The sequence below is a fragment of the Pseudophryne corroboree genome, chromosome 1 (genome assembly GCF_028390025.1).
Source record: "Pseudophryne corroboree isolate aPseCor3 chromosome 1, aPseCor3.hap2, whole genome shotgun sequence".
In the NCBI taxonomy this organism is placed as follows: Eukaryota; Metazoa; Chordata; class Amphibia; order Anura; family Myobatrachidae; genus Pseudophryne; species Pseudophryne corroboree.
Genome location: NC_086444.1, coordinates 511,001,225 through 511,020,986, shown reverse-complemented (window position 1 = coordinate 511,020,986; position 19,762 = coordinate 511,001,225). Strand labels below are relative to the sequence as shown.

Here is a 19,762-nt window from a genome sequence, read left to right as displayed (position 1 = left end):
TGACTGGCGCTTGGGATACCGCCGGTCACCATAAAGACACCGGGATCCGGGAGTTTAGGTTGGCCGCAGGGGGGGGGGGGATATAACCCATACGGGATTCTGGCATCGGTATAGTGACCGGCGTCACATAACCGCTCCCGTTTATTTGATGTCATCAATTCTGATGTTTCCTTTTACAAATAGAGAGTTAGAACAAAAAAATCATGACAGTAGATCATCACTACTGCATCCGATCACTAAGTAACAGTGGTCTATAGTAAGCTTTAAAATATTAATATTGCACAGTTTCTGGTATTAAGACCTAATTAGTATTTCTATGGGTTTTGTCTAATTCTAGCAGAAAAGGATATAAATAAATTAACTCTTCCCTTGCCTTCACAGCTATTTGTAGAGTTTACGGTTGCATTTTGTTAGGCATAACATTATAATACAAGTCCTACTCCAATGAACCTTTATGCAGAGACAGACAATAAGACAGCAGTTTTTACTAGTCATTTACACTAATTTACCTTTTTATACATAATTTCCATACAGTTAAATGCATTAGTTTATTCAATGCAACATACGATACAATAGAGCACAGAAAAAAAAACAGCTTAGTAGTACAAGCTTTTAAGGCAAATACATACAGAATTACTAGGGCGGAAGTCTATGCATTAGCTACTGCATTCATATTAAACTAAAATTAGCCTCCACTCTTATACATTATGTTTCCTACTCAATGACCCGTGTTCACTGGAAACTTCCATCCACCGGCCGAACAACAAACAAAATAAATCAGGTTCCATTCAGGTTGAGGTCTCCAACAGAATGAGGCTATGCTTAGCAGCGCTAAGCATTTTAGAATGTAGGTGGGTGTTTTTAGTATTTTACAAAGACATTTAGGGGGGAATTCAAATGTTTGAAAAGTCAGTTTGGTGTCTGTATTTTCCTATCTAATAGACAGGAAAAAACAGACACCCAACCGACTTTTCAAACATTTGAATTCCCCTCTTTGTGTTTGAAGTGCTATCTATAAACCACAGCAAATAACAATACATTTTGAAAGGATCACATTTTTCATCAAATATGTGAAATTTCAATGGAAAAGTTTCATAAAGCACATAAAAAATATAAATAAACAAAACACAGCAGGGACTGGTCGGCAGCAGGGTCGTGAACCCGGAACTTATTCCCAGGTAGTTTGCGCTTACACGGAACAAAATCCCGGGCTTTGTGCGTTCATGTGCAAAAACCCAGGATTTTGTAGTCAGTGAAAAAGGGGTATGACTGACCATGTATAAAATGCATATCAACAACCTACCAAGCTGTTTCCTACCAATCTACCGAATAAGGACCTCAATTAAGGTAGGTACACACCTGACAGCTTGACAGATCACAGAAACAATCCATGGTTTATTTTGGGGGGGTTTCTGGGAGGCAAAATGATCCTATGAACATCCGATGTCCATGGTACACACTACTTAATTATCCTATTTTAACAATATGGGGTCTATTCATGAAGCAGTGAAAAGAGTGGAGAAGTGAGCCTCTGACGAAGTTGCCCATGGAAACCAATCAGCTGCTCTGTACAATTGTATAGTATGCAAATTATAAATGTTATGTCAATGCTGATTGGTTGCCATGGGCAACTTCTCCACTGGCTCACTTTTCACAAACTAAAGGGAACACTAAAATAACACATCCTAGATCTGAATGAATGAAATATTATTTGTAAAGAAAAAAGTATTTAATTAGTTGAATGTGCTGACAACAAAATCACACCAAAATTATCAATGGAAATCAAAATTTATTAACCCATGGAGGTCTGGATTTGGAGTCAAACTCAAAATGAAAGTGCAAAAAAATAAGAATTTACTTACCGATAATTCTATTTCTCATAGTCCGTAGTGGATGCTGGGAACTCCGTAAGGACCATGGGGAATAGCGGCTCCGCAGGAGACTGGGCACAAAAGTAAAAGCTTTAGGACTACCTGGTGTGCACTGGCTCCTCCCCCTATGACCCTCCTCCAAGCCTCAGTTAGGATACTGTGCCCGGACGAGCGTACACAATAAGGAAGGATTTATGAATCCCGGGTAAGACTCATACCAGCCACACCAATCACACCGTACAACCTGTGATCTGAACCCAGTTAACAGCATGCTAACAGAGGAGCCTCTGGAAAGATGGCTCACAACCACAATAACCCGATTTTTGTAACAATAACTATGTACAAGTATTGCAGACAATCCGCACTTGGGATGGGCGCCCAGCATCCACTACGGACTATGAGAAATAGAATTATCGGTAAGTAAATTCTTATTTTCTCTGACGTCCTAGTGGATGCTGGGAACTCCGTAAGGACCATGGGGATTATACCAAAGCTCCCAAACGGGCGGGAAACTGCGGATGACTCTGCAGCACCGAATGAGAGACTCCAGGTCCTCCTCAGCCAGGGTATCAAATTTGTAGAATTTAGCAAACGTGTTTGCCCCTGACCAAGTAGCTGCTCGGCAAAGTTGTAAAGCCGAGACCCCTCGGGCAGCCGCCCAAGATGAGCCCACTTTCCGTGTGGAATGGGCTTTTACAGATTTTGGCTGTGGCAGGCCTGCCACAGAATGTGCAAGCTGAATTGTGCTACAAATCCAACGAGCAATAGTCTGCTTAGAAGCAGGAGCACCCAGCTTGTTGGGTGCATACAGGATAAACAGCGAGTCAGATTTTCTGACTCCAGCCGTCCTGGAAACATAGACTTTCAGGGCCCTGACTACGTCCAGCAACTTGGAGTCCTCCAAGTCCCTAGTAGCCGCAGGTACCACAATAGGCTGGTTCAAGTGAAACGCTGAAACCACCTTAGGGAGAAATTGAGGATGAGTCCTCAATTCCGCCCTGTCTGAATGGAAGATCAGATAAGGGCCTTTACAGGATAAAGCCCGCCAATTCTGACACGCGCCTGGCCGAGGCCAGGGCCAACAACATGACCACTTTCCATGTGAGATATTTTAACTCCACAGATTCAAGTGGTTCAAACCAATGTGACTTTAGGAACCCCAAAACTACATTGAGATCCCAAGGTGCCACTGGAGGCACAAAAGGAGGCTGTATATGCAGTACCCCTTTTACAAACGTCTTAACTTCAGGAACTGAAGCTGGTTCTTTCTGGAAGAAAATTGACAGGGCCGAAATTTGAACCTTAATGGACCCCAATTTTAGGCACATAGACACTCCTGTTTACAGGAAATGCAGGAATCGACCTAGTTGAAAATTCCTCCATCGGGGCCTTACTGGCCTCACACCCCGCAACATATTTTCGCCAAATGCGGTGATAATGCTTTGCGGTTACATCCTTCCTGGCTTGATCAGGGTAGGGATGACTTCATCCGGAATGCCTTTTTCCTTCAGGATCCGGCGTTCAACCGCCCTGCCGTTAAACGCAGCCGCGGTAAGTCTTGGAACAGACAGGGTCCTTGCTGGAGCAGGTCCCTTCTTAGAGGTAGAGGCCACGGGTCCTCCGTGAGCATCTCTTGAAGTTCCGGGTACCAAGTCCTTCTTGGCCAATCCGGAGCCACGAGTATAGTTCATACTCCCCTCCGTCTTATAATTCTCAGTACTTTTGGTATGAGAGGAAGAGGAGGGAACACATACACTGACTGGTACACCCACGGTGTTACCAGAGCGTCCACAGCTATTGCCTGAGGGTCCCTTGACCTGGCGCAATACCTGTCCAATTTTTTTTTTATTTTTTTTTGTTTAGGCGGGACGCCATCATGTCCACCTTTGGTTTTTCCCAATGGTTTACAAGCATGTGGAAGACTTCTGGGTGAAGTCCCCACTCTCCCGGGTGGAGGCCGTGCCTGCTGAGGAAGTCTGCTTCCCAGTTGTCCACTCCCGGAATGAATACTGCTGACAGTGCTATCACATGATTTTCCGCCCAGCGAAGAATCCTTGCAGCTTCTGCCATTGACTGCTTCTTGTGCCACCCTGTCTGTTTACGTGGGTGACTGCTGTGATGTTGTCCGACTGGATCAACACCGGCTGACCTTGAAGCAGAGGTCTTGCTAGGCTTAGAGCATTGTAAATGGCCCTTAGCTCCAGAATATTTATGTGAAATGATGTCTCCAGGCTTGACCATAAGCCCTGGAAATTTCTTCCCTGTGTGACTGCTCCCCAGCCTCGCAGGCTGGCATCCGTGGTCACCAGGACCCAGTCCTGAATGCCGAATCTGCGGCCCTCTAGAAGATGAGCACTCTGCAACCACCACAGGAGGGACACCCTTGTCCTTGGTGACCGGGTTATCCGCTGATGCATCTTAAGATGCGACCCGGACCATTTGTCCAGCAGGTCCCACTGGAAAGTTCTTGCGTGGAATCTGCCGAATGGCTTTGCTTCGTAGGAAGCTACCATTTTTCCCAGAACCCTTGTGCATTGATGCACTGAGACTTGGCTCGGTTTTAGGAGGTTCCTGACTAGCTCGGATAACTCCCTGGCTCTCTCCTCCGGGAGAAACACCTTTTTCTGAACTGTGTCCAGAATCATCCCTAGGAACAGAAGACGAGTCGTCGGAACCAGCTGCGATTTTGGAATATTGAGAATCCAACCGTGCTGTCGCAACACTACCTGAGATAGTGCTACACCGACCTCCAACTGTTCCCAGGATCTTACCCTTATCAGGAGATCGTCCAAGTAAGGGATAACTAAAACTCCCTTCCTTCGAAGGAGTTTCATCATTTCGGCCATTACCTTGGTAAAGACCCGGGGTGCCGTGGACCATCCAAACGGCAGCGTCTGAAACTGATAGTGACAGTTCTGTACCACAAACCTGAGGTACCCTTGGTGAGAAGGGTAAATTTGGACATGAAGGTGAGCATCCTTGATGTCCAGAGACACCATGTAATCCCCTTCTCTTGAATTTGAACCTCTGTATGTAAGTGTTCAAAGATTTTAGATTTAAAATCGGTCTCACCGAGCCGTCCGGCTTCGGTACCACAACAGTGTGGAGTAATACCCCTTTCCCTGTTGCAGGAGGGGTACCTTGATTATCACCTGCTGGGAATACAGCTTGTGAATGGCTTCCAAAACTGCCTCCCTGTCTGCTTGTAAAGCCCCAGCGTCATGCTGAGGGCTTGGCAGAGGCGGGAGAGGGCTTCTGTTCCTGGGAACTGGCTGATTTCTGCAGCCGTTTCCCTCTCCCTCTGTCACGGGGCAGAAATGAGGACCCTTTTGCCCACGTGCCCTTATGGGAACGAAAGGACTGCGCCTGATAATACGGCGTCTTCTAATGTTGAGAGGCGACCTGGGGTAAAAACGTGGATTTCCCAGCTGTTGCCGTGGCCACCAGGTCAGAAAGACCGACCCCAAATAACTCCTCCCCTTTATAAGGCAATACTTCCATATGCCATTTGGAATCCGCATCACCTGACCACTGTCGTGTCCATAACCCTCTTCTGGCAGAAATGGACAGCGCACTTACTCTTGATGCCAGTCGGCAAATATCCCGCTGTGCATCACACATATATAGAAATGCATCTTTTAAATGCTCTACAGGCAATAATATACTGTCCCTATCTAGGGTATCAATATTTTCAGTCAGGGAATCCGACCACGCCAACCCAGCACTGCACATCCAGGCTGAGGCGATTGCTGGTCGCAGTATAACACCAGTATGTGTGTAAATACATTTTAGGATACCCTCCTGCTTTCTATCAGCAGGATCCTTAAGGGCGGCCATCTCAGGAGAGGGTAGAGCCCTTGTTTTGACAAGCGTGTGAGCGCTTTATCCACCCTAGGGGGTGTTTCCCAACGCACCCTAACCTCTGGCGGGAAAGGATATAATGCCAATAACTTTTTAGAAATTATCAGTTTTTTATCGGGGGAAACCCACGCTTCATTACACACCTCATTTAATTTCTCAGATTCAGGAAAACTACAGGTAGTTTTTCCTCACCGAACGTAATACCCCTATTGGTGGTACTCGTATTATCAGAAATGTGTAAAACATTTTTCATTGCCTCAATCGTGTAACGTGTGGCCCTACTGGAAGTCATATTTGTCTCTTCACCGTCGACACTGGAGTCAGTATCCGTGTCGGCGTCTGTATTTGCCATCTGAGGTAATGGGCGCTTTAGAGCCCCTGACGGCCTATGAGACGTCTGGACAGGCACAAGCTGAGTAGCCGGCTGTCTCATGTCAATCACTGTCTTTTGTAAAGAGCTGACACTGTCATGTAATTCCTTCCAGCAGTTCATCCACTCAGGTGTCGACCCCCTAGGGCAGGCATGTCCAAACTGTGGCCCTCCAGCTGTTGTGAAACTACATATCCCAGCATGCCCTAACACAGTTTTGCTGTCAGTGAATACTAAAGCTGTGTCAGGGCATGTTGGGATGTGTAGTTTCTCAACAGCTGGAGGGCCACAGTTTGGACATGCCTGCCCTAGGGGGTGACATCCCTATTACAGGCAATTTGCTCCGCCTCCACATCATTTTCCTCCTCATACATGTCGACACAAACGTACCGACACACAGCACACACACAGGGAATGCTCTGATAGAGGACAGGACCCCACTAGCCCTTTGGGGAGACAGAGGGAGAGTTTGCCAGAACACACCAGAGCGCTATATAAGTGTTTTTCCCCTTATAGCTGCTGTATTGTTTATACTGCGCCTAATTAGTGCCCCCCTCTCTTTTTTAACCCTTTCTGTAGTGTAGTGACTGCAGGGGAGAGCCAGGGAGCTTCCCTCCAACGGAGCTGTGAGGGAAAATGGCGCCAGTGTGCTGAGGAGATAGGCTCCGCCCCTTTCTCGGCGGCCTTTTCTCCCGTTTTTCAGTGTAATCTGGCAGGGGTTAAAATTCATCCATATAGCCCTGGGGGCTATATGTGATGTATTTTCGCCAGCCAAGGTGTTTTTATTGCTGCTCAGGGCGCCCCCCCCTAGCGCCCTGCACCCTCAGTGACCGAAGTGTGAAGTGTGCTGAGGAGCAATGGCGCACAGCTGCAGTGCTGTGCGCTACCTTGGTGAAGACAGGATGTCTTCTGCCGCCGATTTTCCGGACCTCTTCTTGCTTCTGGCTCTGTAAGGGGGCCGGCGGCGCGGCTCTGGGACCGGACTCCATGGCTGGGCCTGTGTTCGATCCCTCTGGAGCTAATGGTGTCCAGTAGCCTAAGAAGCCCAATCCACTCTGCACGCAGGTGAGTTCGCTTCTTCTCCCCTTAGTCCCTCGATGCAGTGAGCCTGTTGCCAGCAGGTCTCACTGAAAATAAAAAACCTAAAACTAAACTTTTCACTAAGCAGCTCAGGAGAGCCCCTAGTGTGCACCCTTCTCGTTCGGGCACAAAAATCTAACTGAGGCTTGGAGGAGGGTCATAGGGGGAGGAGCCAGTGCACACCAGGTAGTCCTAAAGCTTTTACTTTTGTGCCCAGTCTCCTGCGGAGCCGCTATTCCCCATGGTCCTTACGGAGTTCCCAGCATCCACTAGGACGTCAGAGAAAAACCCACTACAGGCTGATCCAACTTTGATGTAATGTCCTTAAAACAAGTCAAAATGAGGCTCAGTAGTGTGTGTGGCCTCCACGTGCCTGTATGACCTCCCTACAACGCCTGGGCATGCTCCTGATGAGGTGGCGGATGGTCTCCTGAGGAATCTCCTCCCAGACCTGGACTAAAGCATCCGCCAACTCCTGGACAGTCTGTGGTGCAACGTGGCGTTGGTGGATGGAGCGAGACATGATGTCCCAGATGTGCTCAATTGGATTCAGGTCTGGGGAACGGGCGGGCCAGTCCATAGCATCAATGCCTTCGTCTTGCAGGAACTGCTGACACACTCCAGCCACATGAGGTCTAGCATTGTCTTGCATTAGGAGGAACCCAGGGCCAACCGCACCAGCATATGGTCTCACAAGGGGTCTGAGGATCTCATCTCGGTACCTAATGGCAGTCAGGCTACCTCTGACGAGCACATGGAGGGCTGTGCGGACCCCCAAAGAAATGCCACCCCACACCATTACTGACCCACTGCCAAATAGGTCATGCTGGAGGATGTTGCAGGCAGCAGAACGTTCTCCTTGGCGTCTCCAGACTCTGTCACATCTGTCACATGTGCTCAGTGAGAACCTGCTTTCATCTGTGAAGAGCACAGGGCGCCAGTGGCAAATTTGCCAATCTTGGTGTTGTCTGGCAAATGCCAAACGTCCTGCACGGTGTTGGGCTGTAAGCACAACCCCCGCCTGTGGACATCGGGCCCTCATACCACCCTCATGGAGTCTGTTTCTGATCGTTTGAGTAGACACATGCACATTTGTAGCTTGCTGGAGGTCATTTTGCAGGGCTCTGGCAGTGCTCCTCCTGTCCCTCCTTGCACAAAGGCTGAGGTAGCGGTCCTGCTGCTGGGTTGTTGCCCTCCTACGGCCTCCTCCACGTCTCCTGATGTACTGTCTCCTGGTAGCGCCTCCATGCTCTGGACACTACGCTGACAGACACAACAAACCTTCTTGCCACAGCTCGCATTGATGTGCCATCCTGGATGAGCTGCACTACCTGAGCCACTTGTGTGGGTTGTAGACTCCGTCTCATGCTATCACTAGAATGAAAGCACCGCCAGCTTTCAAAAGTGACCAAAACATCAGCCAGAAAGCATAGGAGCCGAGAAGTGGTCTGTGGTCACCAGCTGCAGAACAACTCCTTTATTGGGGGTGTCTTGCTAATTGCCTATAATTTCCATCTGTTGTCGATTCCATTTGCACAACAGCATGTGAAATTGATTGTCAATAAGTGTTGCTTCCTAAGTGGACAGTTTGATTTCACAGAAGTGTGATTGACCTGGAGTTACATTGTGTTGTTTAAGGGTTCCCTTTATTGTTTTGAGCAGCATGTATATATATATATATATATATATATATATATATATAGGTTTGCTATTAAATGATACCTTTTATACACACCCAAAGATAATAAAAACTTTCTTTTATTTATAAAATGTATATAAAACATTTCCCAATGGAATTTGTTTACACAAGCATTCTGTCAAACATATAAAAAGTATCAATTTCTCAAGGGGTTTTTTTTCTCTTTGTATGTACCCCTTCGCATCTTGTGAGTACAATAAAATATTTCACCCAGAGGATAGATCCAAATGGCAAAAAATACACAGCAGATAAATATTCTCCAGGATACCTTTGTTCTTAAGGGGTATATGCAATTGCGGTCGAATTCCCAAAAATGTCGAAAGACGGGACATTTTCGCCCAAAAAAAAAAATTCGACAATGCAATACAGTACTTTTCACCCAAAAAACGGCCATTCCAAATTCGACTTTTTGAAATTCGACATTTGTCAAAGTCGACATTTCTGCAATGGTACAAATGCGGCATTTCGACAAAAGTATATTCAATTGAAGATTGTAAATTCGACAACAGTGCTTTTAGACAGTAAATTCGTAATTTTCAATCCGCCACACTTTGCTGGCGGAATCTAATAAAAAATTTTAAAAACATGGGGTTTTTTTGTGTTTTTTTTTTTGGTAATAGCATATCTATTTATATTAGAAGGGATTAGGTACTTGGTTTGTCTATTTAGGAGGCACAAGTATTATTTATATATTTTTAAAAATATTATTTTTTTTATTTTTTATTTTTAAATGGAATGGTGTAAAAATCAGAAAAAAAAAATGCGTGGGGACCCCCCTTCTAAGCATAACCAGCCTCGGGCTCTTTGAGCCGGTCCTGGTTGCCAAAATACGGGTACAAAAATGACAGGGGATCCCCCGTATTTTAACAACCAGCACCGGGCTCTGCGCCTGGTCCTGGTGCAAAAAATACGGGGGACAAAAAGAGTAGGGGTCCCCCGTATTTTTTGGACCAGCACCGGGCTCCACTAGCTGGACAGATAATGCCACAGCCGGGGGTCACTTTTATACAGCGCCCTGCGGCCGTGGCATTAAATACCCAACTAGTCACCCCTGGCCGGGGTACCCTGGAGGAGTGGGGACCCCTTCAAATCAAGGGGTCCCCCCCCAGCCACCTAAGGGCCAGGGGTGAAGCCCGAGGCTGTCCCCCCCATCCAAGGGCTGCGGATGGGGGGCTGATAGCCTTGTTGAAAATGGAAGAATATTGTTTTTTGCAGAAGAACTACAAGTCCCAGCAAGCCTCCCCCACAAGCCGGTACTTGGAGAACCACAAGTATCAGCATGCGGGGGGGAAACGGGCACGCTGGTACCTGTAGTTCTACTGCAAAAAAAAATACCCAAATAAAAACAGGACACAGACACCGTGAAAGTATAACTTTATTACATACATTCCGACACGCCGACTCTGGGGTCGTCTCCAATGTCGACGTCCGGGGTACCTGGGGTACCTGAAAATAAAATTATACTCACCTGATCCAGTGTCCGGTTCTTTTATTGTAATCCACGTACTTGGCAAACAAAGAAAACGCATTAATCCGAACCAGACGGACTGAAAGGGGTCCCATGTTTACACATGGGACCCCTTTCTTTCCCCGAATGCAGAGCCCCCCCCCGCGGGTAACCCCACCGCTGACCGCAAAGTTCCCATCATTGAAACTAATGGAGGGAGCTGTGCGATGCGCGTCTGACAGCTCCGACGCGCATACAGCCAATCAGGAGAGTGCCACGACGTGGCGCTACCTGATTGGCTGAAGAGACTCTCTGTGACAGGAGTCACGGGGGGTCTCTGCATTCGGGGAAAGGGGTCCCATGTGTAAACATGGGACCCCTTTCAGTCCGTGTGGAGCGGGTATGCGTTTTTTTTTTTTGCCAAGTACGTGGATTACAAATATCACAGGACACTGGATTTAGGGGAGTATAATTTTATTATCAGGTACCCTGGACGTCGACAGACGGAGACGTGGCCAGAGTCGGCGTGTCAACATAGGTAAGTATGTATGTGTCGGCATGTGTGAAATAAAGTTGTATTTTCACGGTGTCTGTGTCCTGTTTTTATTTGGGTATTTTTTTTTGCAGTAGAACTACAGGTACCAGCGGGCCCGTTCCCCCCCCCCCCCCCGCATGCTGGTACTTGTGGTTCTCCAAGTACCGGCTTGCGGGGAGGCTTGCTGGGACTTGTAGTTCTTCTGCAAAAAAACAATATTCTTACATTTTACTCAAGGCTATCAGCCCCCCATCCACAGCCCTTGGATGGGGGGGACAGCCTCGGGCTTCACCCCTGGCCCTTGGGTGGCTGGGGGGGACCCCTTGATTGAAGGGGTCCCCACTCCTCCAGGGTACCCCGGGCAGGGGTGACTAGTTGGATATTTAATGCCACGGCCGCAGGGCGCTGTATAAAAGTGACCCCCGGCTGTGGCATTATCTGTCCAGCTAGTGGAGCCCGGTGCTGGTACAAAAAATACGGGGGACCCCTACTCTTTTTGTCCCCCGTATTTTTTGCACCAGGACCAGGCGCAGAAACCGGTGCTGGTTGTGAAAATACGGGGGATCCCCTGTCATTTTTTTTCCCGTATTTTGGCAACCAGGACCGGCTCAAAGAGCCCGAGGCTGGTTATGCTTAGGAGGGGGGACCCCACGCAAAAAAAATTCGGGTTTTTTACAGTTTTTTTAACATTTTTAAAAATCTAATCAAAATCCGACAAATCGGCCGTTTTTCGACAGCGGGACTGTCGAATCCGTTTTTTATTGAATATGTAAAATTCCGGCACCCACCTGCCGGAATTCGACGGTCGAATTGTGTCGAATTAAAAAACGGGCGAAAAATTGCCGCAATTCGCCCGGAATTGCATATACCCCTAACTATGTAAGGCCCAGATTTATCAAGCTCTGGAGAGTGGAGAGTGAAAAATTTCACGGAGATAAAGTACCAGACAATCAGCTCCTAACTGCAATGTTACAGGCTGTGCTTGAAAAATGACAGGAGCTGATTGGTTGGTACTTTATCACAGTGCAAATTATCATTCTCCAACGCTTGATAAATCTGGGCCCAAGTGTTTTAACTATACTGAACATTTTTATTACCAATCATTGAGAATAACAAGATGATCTTAACACAATTGATGTAAAGAAAAAGGAACATAAAACAAATACTCTGTATTGCTTTAAAGAAGGAATTTAGATTCCCCTAAGGGTCAAATGCTAAAATGTATCCAATCACTTAGAAAGACTGAACTATAGGTTAATCGCATTCATGGAATCTCTTTGGGTACACAATAACCAGGTCAGAAAGTAGATATTGTACAGTGGACCTTATCTATGCACATTTTTATACATATATTGTGTTCTGCTACATAACAATTTATAAGATGGACAGATGCTTTGCACTGACCAAATCTAACTAATATTTAGCTTTTGATTCAAAACATTTTGGCAAATCCCTTTTAGATTCTACATTTTCTCTGAACCAAGGGAAATTCAATTAGCTCTGGAAATTTTCCAGGCTTTTAACATTATTTTTTTGCACAATTTTTTTCCCCCTTGCAATTCAATTGTAGCCCACTTTTTTTAGTCTGAAAAATGTCAGGTTTTCAGGCGAAAACACATAGAGTGAGATTCAAATGTTTCCTGCCAGTGCTAAAAGGCGCAAAGAGGTACTGTCTGGGCATCCAAATTGCACTTTTTGCAATCGCGGCCAGGACTTTGGTTGTTTTTAGTTGCTGTATGTGGCTAACTCCGACCTCTATGGGCGCAAACAGCGTGATAACGGGACTCAAATATTGCTCCCGTGATCTCCTGTCACTTTAGACGTGAAATCGGGCGCGATAAAAGATCCAGGATAATTCCACGAACGCGAAAACAGGAAACCTATATGTGAAGTGCTGGCGTCGGGCTGCCTTCAGGGCTAATTGGTTAGCCCCGGGGGGATCAATTAACATGCTGTAAATGACAGCGAGCAAATGAATTCCCTCCTAAATGGTATGTTTTATACTCTTTTTCTCACTACTGTGCATTATTTATATATTTGTAATGAAGGAAATTCTTACATCTCCTAAGGCTGCATCTCATCCCTCTTCCCATTAAGTGCAGATAGTCACTACCTACAGTATTACGAATAATTAGCATGGTTTACTAGCGTGGTAAATTATGGGTGGCAATCCAAGTTATATAAGCCAGAAAATTACAGAACAGATGGATTTTTCCTGTTTAAAGGATGCATATGCACATAGAGCAGACTTTCAGACCTTGAACAGTAGCAAACAATGATGTAAATAATGGTTGCACAGTATTTTGCTAGGTTTTTTTCTTGGTGGTTAAGTAGGACTTCATATCTAGAGAACAGTGGTGGATTTTCCACAAGGCGTGTGCCTAGATTAAAACTGTGCTCAGGGAATATGTTAAAAATGCAGAGGAGTCTACTATATTACTATACATAATTAGGAGAAAATACTCAGCACTGTATGTTGGCAACTGTTCAAGAATATTTAAATCTGTCCAGAAAAGGCATAACATCATTCATAATACATTTTATAAAAAATACTAAAACATTACATGACACATTGGGGCAATTCAATTCAGCGTGATGTCGAATAGTGCCAGGTTGAGCGCTCGGAGCTATTCAATTACCTGCACTGTAAACCAGTGACTAGACGATTTCCGATACCCATTAAGTTGATGTTTACAAATATGCTTATTCAGATAAATGTTTAAGATATCGGATAAACATGTAGGTGACAGAAACATTTTTTCTCGTTCACGCATACCTTCTATCATGTTTTGCAATGCTACATCATCTGGGCTCAGTGATTATTGGAACCAGTCAATGATACGTTAGGGCAGGGGTATTTAACATGTGGCCCTCCAGCTGCTGTGGAACTACAAATTCCAGCACCCCCTGCTACAGTTTTGCTATTAGGACATTACTATATAGGCCTTTGAACTGAATGGTGTGTGCTGATACAGAAGCAGAAAATATATTCCATAGAAAGGACTTGCGGCCAGGGCTCACATGATGCTAATCGCATGCCCATCTAGTTAATATTGTGGATACAATGGAGTAAAAGGAGTGGAATTTAGTATTTGGTTATAAAATATATCTTACAGTAGATCCATAGGGAACATTTACCATATGACAGTAACATTTTTCTGTAGGGTTTTTGTTTAGTTATACTTTATTACAGCCAATAAACTTTACATAATAGGCTGCAGAACATTTCTATGGTGCTGTAATGCTGTGAAAAACAGCAATTAAACCAAATTGTGTGCCTGTAATTGTAATTAGGTACCAAACATTTTCTGCATGAAGGATTACAAAGCCATCCCCAAACAGACAGCAATGTCATTCCTGATCATATAGCTTCTGAATTTTACAAACATTAGAAGAGGTTAGTGATGTATCTGTATATATAAAAAATGCACGAAAACTAGAATATAACTACAATAAAAAATATATATATTACAATGAAAAGTACATATACATGTATAACTGTAGCAAGATGCATTTTCTATTTTAATGTATGTAAGCTGTTAACTGAAGCGAATAAAAAGGTATTTCATAAACAATCCTAGCAAGTCAAAATGGGTATCTCCACATAATTGCAACTACAGTGAATTAACACACTTTGTCATCGTCTTTGTAATATTCACAGACAAACTTTATAGCTCCAATACTATGGAAGACCTCATTCATTTAGTTCTACTGTTTAAATAAGTACATAGCAACAATAATAAAACATTTGTATTTTATGTATCTGCTATATTCCTAGTTATGAGGAAAGCAAACGTTATTGTCAATTTTAAATCAGGACTATGGTCTAGATGTAAAACTGATTTCTCTGAATAATGTAACTTTCTTTTGTGCGTGTGTTTTAAAAAAAACAAACAAAGAACGTAGGATAAAACAAAAGTACATAAATCAAAGAGTCCTCTAAATTAAGAAGTAGCAGAACCAATAACCAATGTCTCTCAAGTGCATTATATATATATATATATATATATATATATATTTACATATATATATATATATATATATATATATTTATATATTTACTTTGGAGCACTGCAATAAACTAAAAGCTCTGAAGATTTCCTGAATTTTCAGACACAGGTCATCTGGAAAGCGTACAGGAGAATGTGGGAGATGTGCAGGAGCTAATGGGGAATCACATAGGTAGCACATGTATGTATTTAATATGTATATAATATGGTCACTTCAGTGTACGTCGCTGCATAATACAGTATGTCAGCACTTGATCAATAAAGAATAACTAATTATATAACACTCACATTGCTAAAGAATTTTTATTTTTGTTAAACAGATTTAGGTTTTTCAAAAAGTGGTAACAGAACTATTACCAGCGTCAAGTAAACAAGCAGGATGACTGGCAGAACTTAAATTCATGCATTCAACAATAGTCAAGTTACGAGCTTGGCTACACAAAAATGGTGATACTTCAGAGAAGTAAGGAGAAAAAAGGGGGGACGACAAGAGAAGGTGGAGAAGAGACGCGAAGACTGTTGATGTAGACAGATGTGCCAGAGGTAATTATGTAATGTGGAGGAAGCATGAGTTAAGTGCCATGGCACAATTGGGTATATTGAGTAATATGCCTACCAATGCTTGAGTATGGTTATCGGTTTTGGGATTAGGCTTTGGTAAAAGGGAGAATGAGAGACAACACAGGACTGAGGGCCCCAGGAGGGATTAATTGTTGAACCGTATGCCTTAATTTTCGGACAGTGTCACCATATATAAGCCAGGGTGGCCTTTTCCCCACAACATCTAGCAGAGGTCGGAGGAAATATGTCCCGAAGACAGAAGGAACAAGGGACCACCTGTAAAAGGCACTTATAAATATCTTCCTATATTCTAAGACAAAAAGATTTGGCAGCAATTTCTCAAATAGTAACCCATTACTCCAGCTAGCAGAGTTAAAATATATTGCTAAAAGCATGTAGAAAGAAGACTGTGCCTGTCTTGGAGGTCATAGACCTTGGGAAATACTTTGAGAGGGGCAAGATCAAGAAGGAACTTAATACTGTGCCTGGTCCAACAGAAAGGGAACACTTTGTTGTTCCATAGAGGTGTCATGAGTAGGTGATTTTGGATCAGACCAAGCACTCTACTACAGTATTCCATGATTGAGAGAAAGAAACGGTGTTACAAGACTGTGGGAATAAGGATGCTTGTGTCTATGCTGTAAACAACATGGTGTGTAAGGAGAAAGAAGTTCAATGATGTTGCTTTAAGATCAACCCATCATGGCAGTTAACTAGAGCCAAGACCACTTCTCTGAGATGAGTACTAAATAATATTTTTGGAAACTGGGTAAGCCCAAGAAACCAGCTTTGGTGCGTTAGCAGAGAACACAAAACCTAACCCTGGGCCATTTGCCAGACCAAATAAACCTAGAGACCAAGTGCTGGAGAGCAGACAGAAAAAGGGATAAGACAACGCTTAGATTGTCTGGTAATGATAGAGGACCTCAGGAAGACACTCCTTTTTATGACAGTCATACAACTTAACCAGGAAATGAAATGACAACCCATGGCTCCAAGATCTGTCCAAAATTTCTCCATGGGGGGGGGGTAATTTGAAATGAACCATAGATCCTAAGATTTGGTGAGATAAACACCTAGGTACTTTATGTATCAAGCGCGCCAGAAAAAGTAAAATTTCTATATCTAAGGCTACAACCAGAGCAGAGAGAGAATTCTCCTTAGCTATATGTATTAGGTTGATGAGGTTACGAGGGTTGATCCAAATGGACCAGAGAGGGAACAAGCGAGATGAGCCAGGTGGCTAGAACTTTGCAAAGGAACTGAGGTCTACATTTAAAAGGGAAATGAGCCTATAGCTAGCGCATGAAGTGGGGTCTTGTCCTTCCTTGTGGATAACTATAATCTCTGGCAAGTAATGCGGACTATACACCAAATCAATTTTACAAACACAATTGATTGAAACTCGTCTGTACAACAGATTTTGTACATTTTCCGGTGTTTGGTTTGAAGAAAAATCTGATAATGAATGGAAGCAAATGACAATCAGTCATTTGCTCGCAGCCTACTAGTTGGATGGTTGGATGAAAGTTGGCTTGGTGTATGGCCAGATTAAGGATCATATTATACAGGTCAAGGAGCAGTGGGGAAGTCGCATTCAATTTTTTTTAATAAACTAAAATGTTAAGCCTTCAGGTCCAGGAGCCGCAGATCATTTGAGATAAAGATTTTCTTATTTGCAAATCAGTTATACAGAGTTTTAAGAAAACAATACAAACATTTTTTTAACTGCACCAAACACAAATATATGATCATGCAGTCTTCTTCTATACCAAAAAATTAGGTAATAATAGAATGAATGTATTAGAACATATATATATTTCTCACATATTACAATTAATGAAAAATGTAAAATGGGCAACAAAAATTCTAGTTCAAGCGTGTTTCTTTTACAGGGGTATAGGGATAGATATTTTCATTTTGTTATCAGGGCCTTACTATGATGCATGGGGCTACAGATCCCTAGGACATTACTATCTCTAGGTGTTATCATTTGTATGTCCTGACCATTACAGAATTTTTTCAAATACCCCTGAACATCAAAGCGAGTAATCCTGGTGGTACAAGTACCACAGGTTGAGAACCACTGTTCTATACTAACAAAAAGCATTGCTGCCAATGTGATTTGGAGGGAAATTCCAGAGCCCATGTAGGGTAGTACACAGATACTTTAGAAGTTTAATTTATTATATATCATGCTCCATACTATTGGGGATATTCAATTTGGCCCGAAAAGATATCGGGAGTAAAACCCCCCGATGTTTCTTCGGGTGCTGCGGTTAGGCTATTTAATTAACTCGGGCGGTAACAAGTCCTTTTACACCTCTAAACACACATGTTCAGGGAAACCTGTGTGTTTTCTGGTGAAATAGCCCAGTTTACGGATGAAAACGGGGCTATCGGGCATTTTGCTTTGCCTGCTGAAGGCAGGTGAAGAAAAATCCCAGATAAAACGCGGCACGCGGCGGCTTATCAGGGCCAATTAGATAGCCCACAGCAGCGAGACTTTCACCCGCCAGCGATTGGACAAATTGAATATCGGTGCTTGAGTGATAGAGTATCCGGAATTTAAAATGTCCCAACAATTTTGTGAGTGCTGGATTGTGTACATGTTTTTTTTCTATAAAGCATGTTTATTGAGTTTAAAAGACATTTAGATTACTGATTTATACTATCATCTTTAGAAGAGCATCTGAATGGAGTTGAAGTCAGTGAACAAGTTTACGGAGAAATTTACAAGAAGGTGAATCTATTAGCCACGGTAAATTACTAATTGGATATCCCACTAAGTATTCATTTCTAAATGAAGTATGATCCTTTATGGTGTCAATATTACACATGGACATAATAAATGCCATCTGCACCTGTATGGAAACTCACATTACTGATTACACGACATCCTGACCACTTTAACTGAAGGTTTGTATGTGTTTTTATCTAAATGCACATGTTCCATTTTTAGAGGTAATTTTTTTATAAAGAAAACTACTTAATAGCAGTGTTTTATATATATACTTTGACATAATTAACCAAATACATCCTTTCACATTCATTCGTTGGCATCTTTAAAAGTATGCTAATTACCCCATCAAAAATACTTTGGATTAAAACTGCAGGCCCTTCTTTTGCTATTATTTATAGAGGTTTGGGACTAAGTTGTTTAATAGCAAGAAGGAGATATCCTAAAACCTGCAAAGAACATTCACTTTCCTAGCCAACAAAACTAGAACATAAACACAGTACATAACATACATCTTGAAGAGAAAGTCATGACGTGGGCACTCACCAACATAAAAATATAAACATTTAGAACCAGAAAAATAAAGTAATATTGTAATCCAGGAAAACAGAAGGGATGTTGCAATAAACAAAATTGTGTTTATTATGCAGATAGTGACTTTTCACATTTGACCCTTTCTCAAGCAAAACTTGTCAACCCAAAATGTATGTTTACTGCAACATCCTTGAGTACTGGGTTGTTTTACTCTTCACTCCCTCCTCAACCTGCACGATCAGGCTTCCACAATACACTACACCTGTCCTCAATAAAGTGGACAACAATCTACGAACAACTAAGTGAAAAGTTAATTTATGTCTATCTTCCGTGATCCCTCTGTCACAACAAACCACTTATCCTGGATGCTCCTCAAACTCTTGGCCTTCATGGCACCTGGAACCATTACAAAAACACCCCTTCAATCTTTGATGTTCAGTTGTTGGTCTTATGTTTTTCTATTGACATAGCTTTTTTCTTCTCTAAGCCTATGCGGTGCCATCTCTGTGCAGATAACACTCAAATGTACTTCTTCTCCTGGGAGAAGTCAGTAGGTAAAGGGGGCAAAACTTTTTGAAGATATATAAGTAAAAGGAGAAAAGCAGAAGGTGGGATAAGAATACTTAAAATAGCGAGTGAGAGACTAGTCGAAGGAGACACAGCAGATCATCTAAATAATTCTTTTCAGTATTCACTACAGAAGGAGATGAGAAGGGACCAAAGTTAAGTTGTAAGAACATACACAAAAATTAGATAGATACAAGTACATTTAAAGAAGAGAAGGTCCTAACAGAACTCTCAAAATTGAAAGTGGATAAATCACTGGGTCCAATTGGGATACATCCAAGGGTACTAAGGGGGCATTTCAATTTATTTTTTAAGTCATGATAAGTAATGGGCGCAGATTACTTCAATTCAATTGTTTTGGGCGTCCTGTAATTATCGTGCCCAATTAGACAGGGTTTAGCAGTGGCAAAACCCGACTAAACTAAAGAGATGCCCCAACAGCCGACTTTTTCGCACATTTCGGCTCGCCACCTCCAGGTAGGTGCAA

At 43.3% G+C, this 19,762-nt stretch overlaps 1 protein-coding gene across 3 annotated transcripts in view; it reads right to left on the bottom strand.

Annotated features, from left to right (window-relative positions):
• APBA1 (amyloid beta precursor protein binding family A member 1) overlaps positions 1–19,762 on the bottom strand; it is a 354,528-nt gene that overhangs the window by 143,333 nt on the left and 191,433 nt on the right. The window lies entirely within an intron of this gene.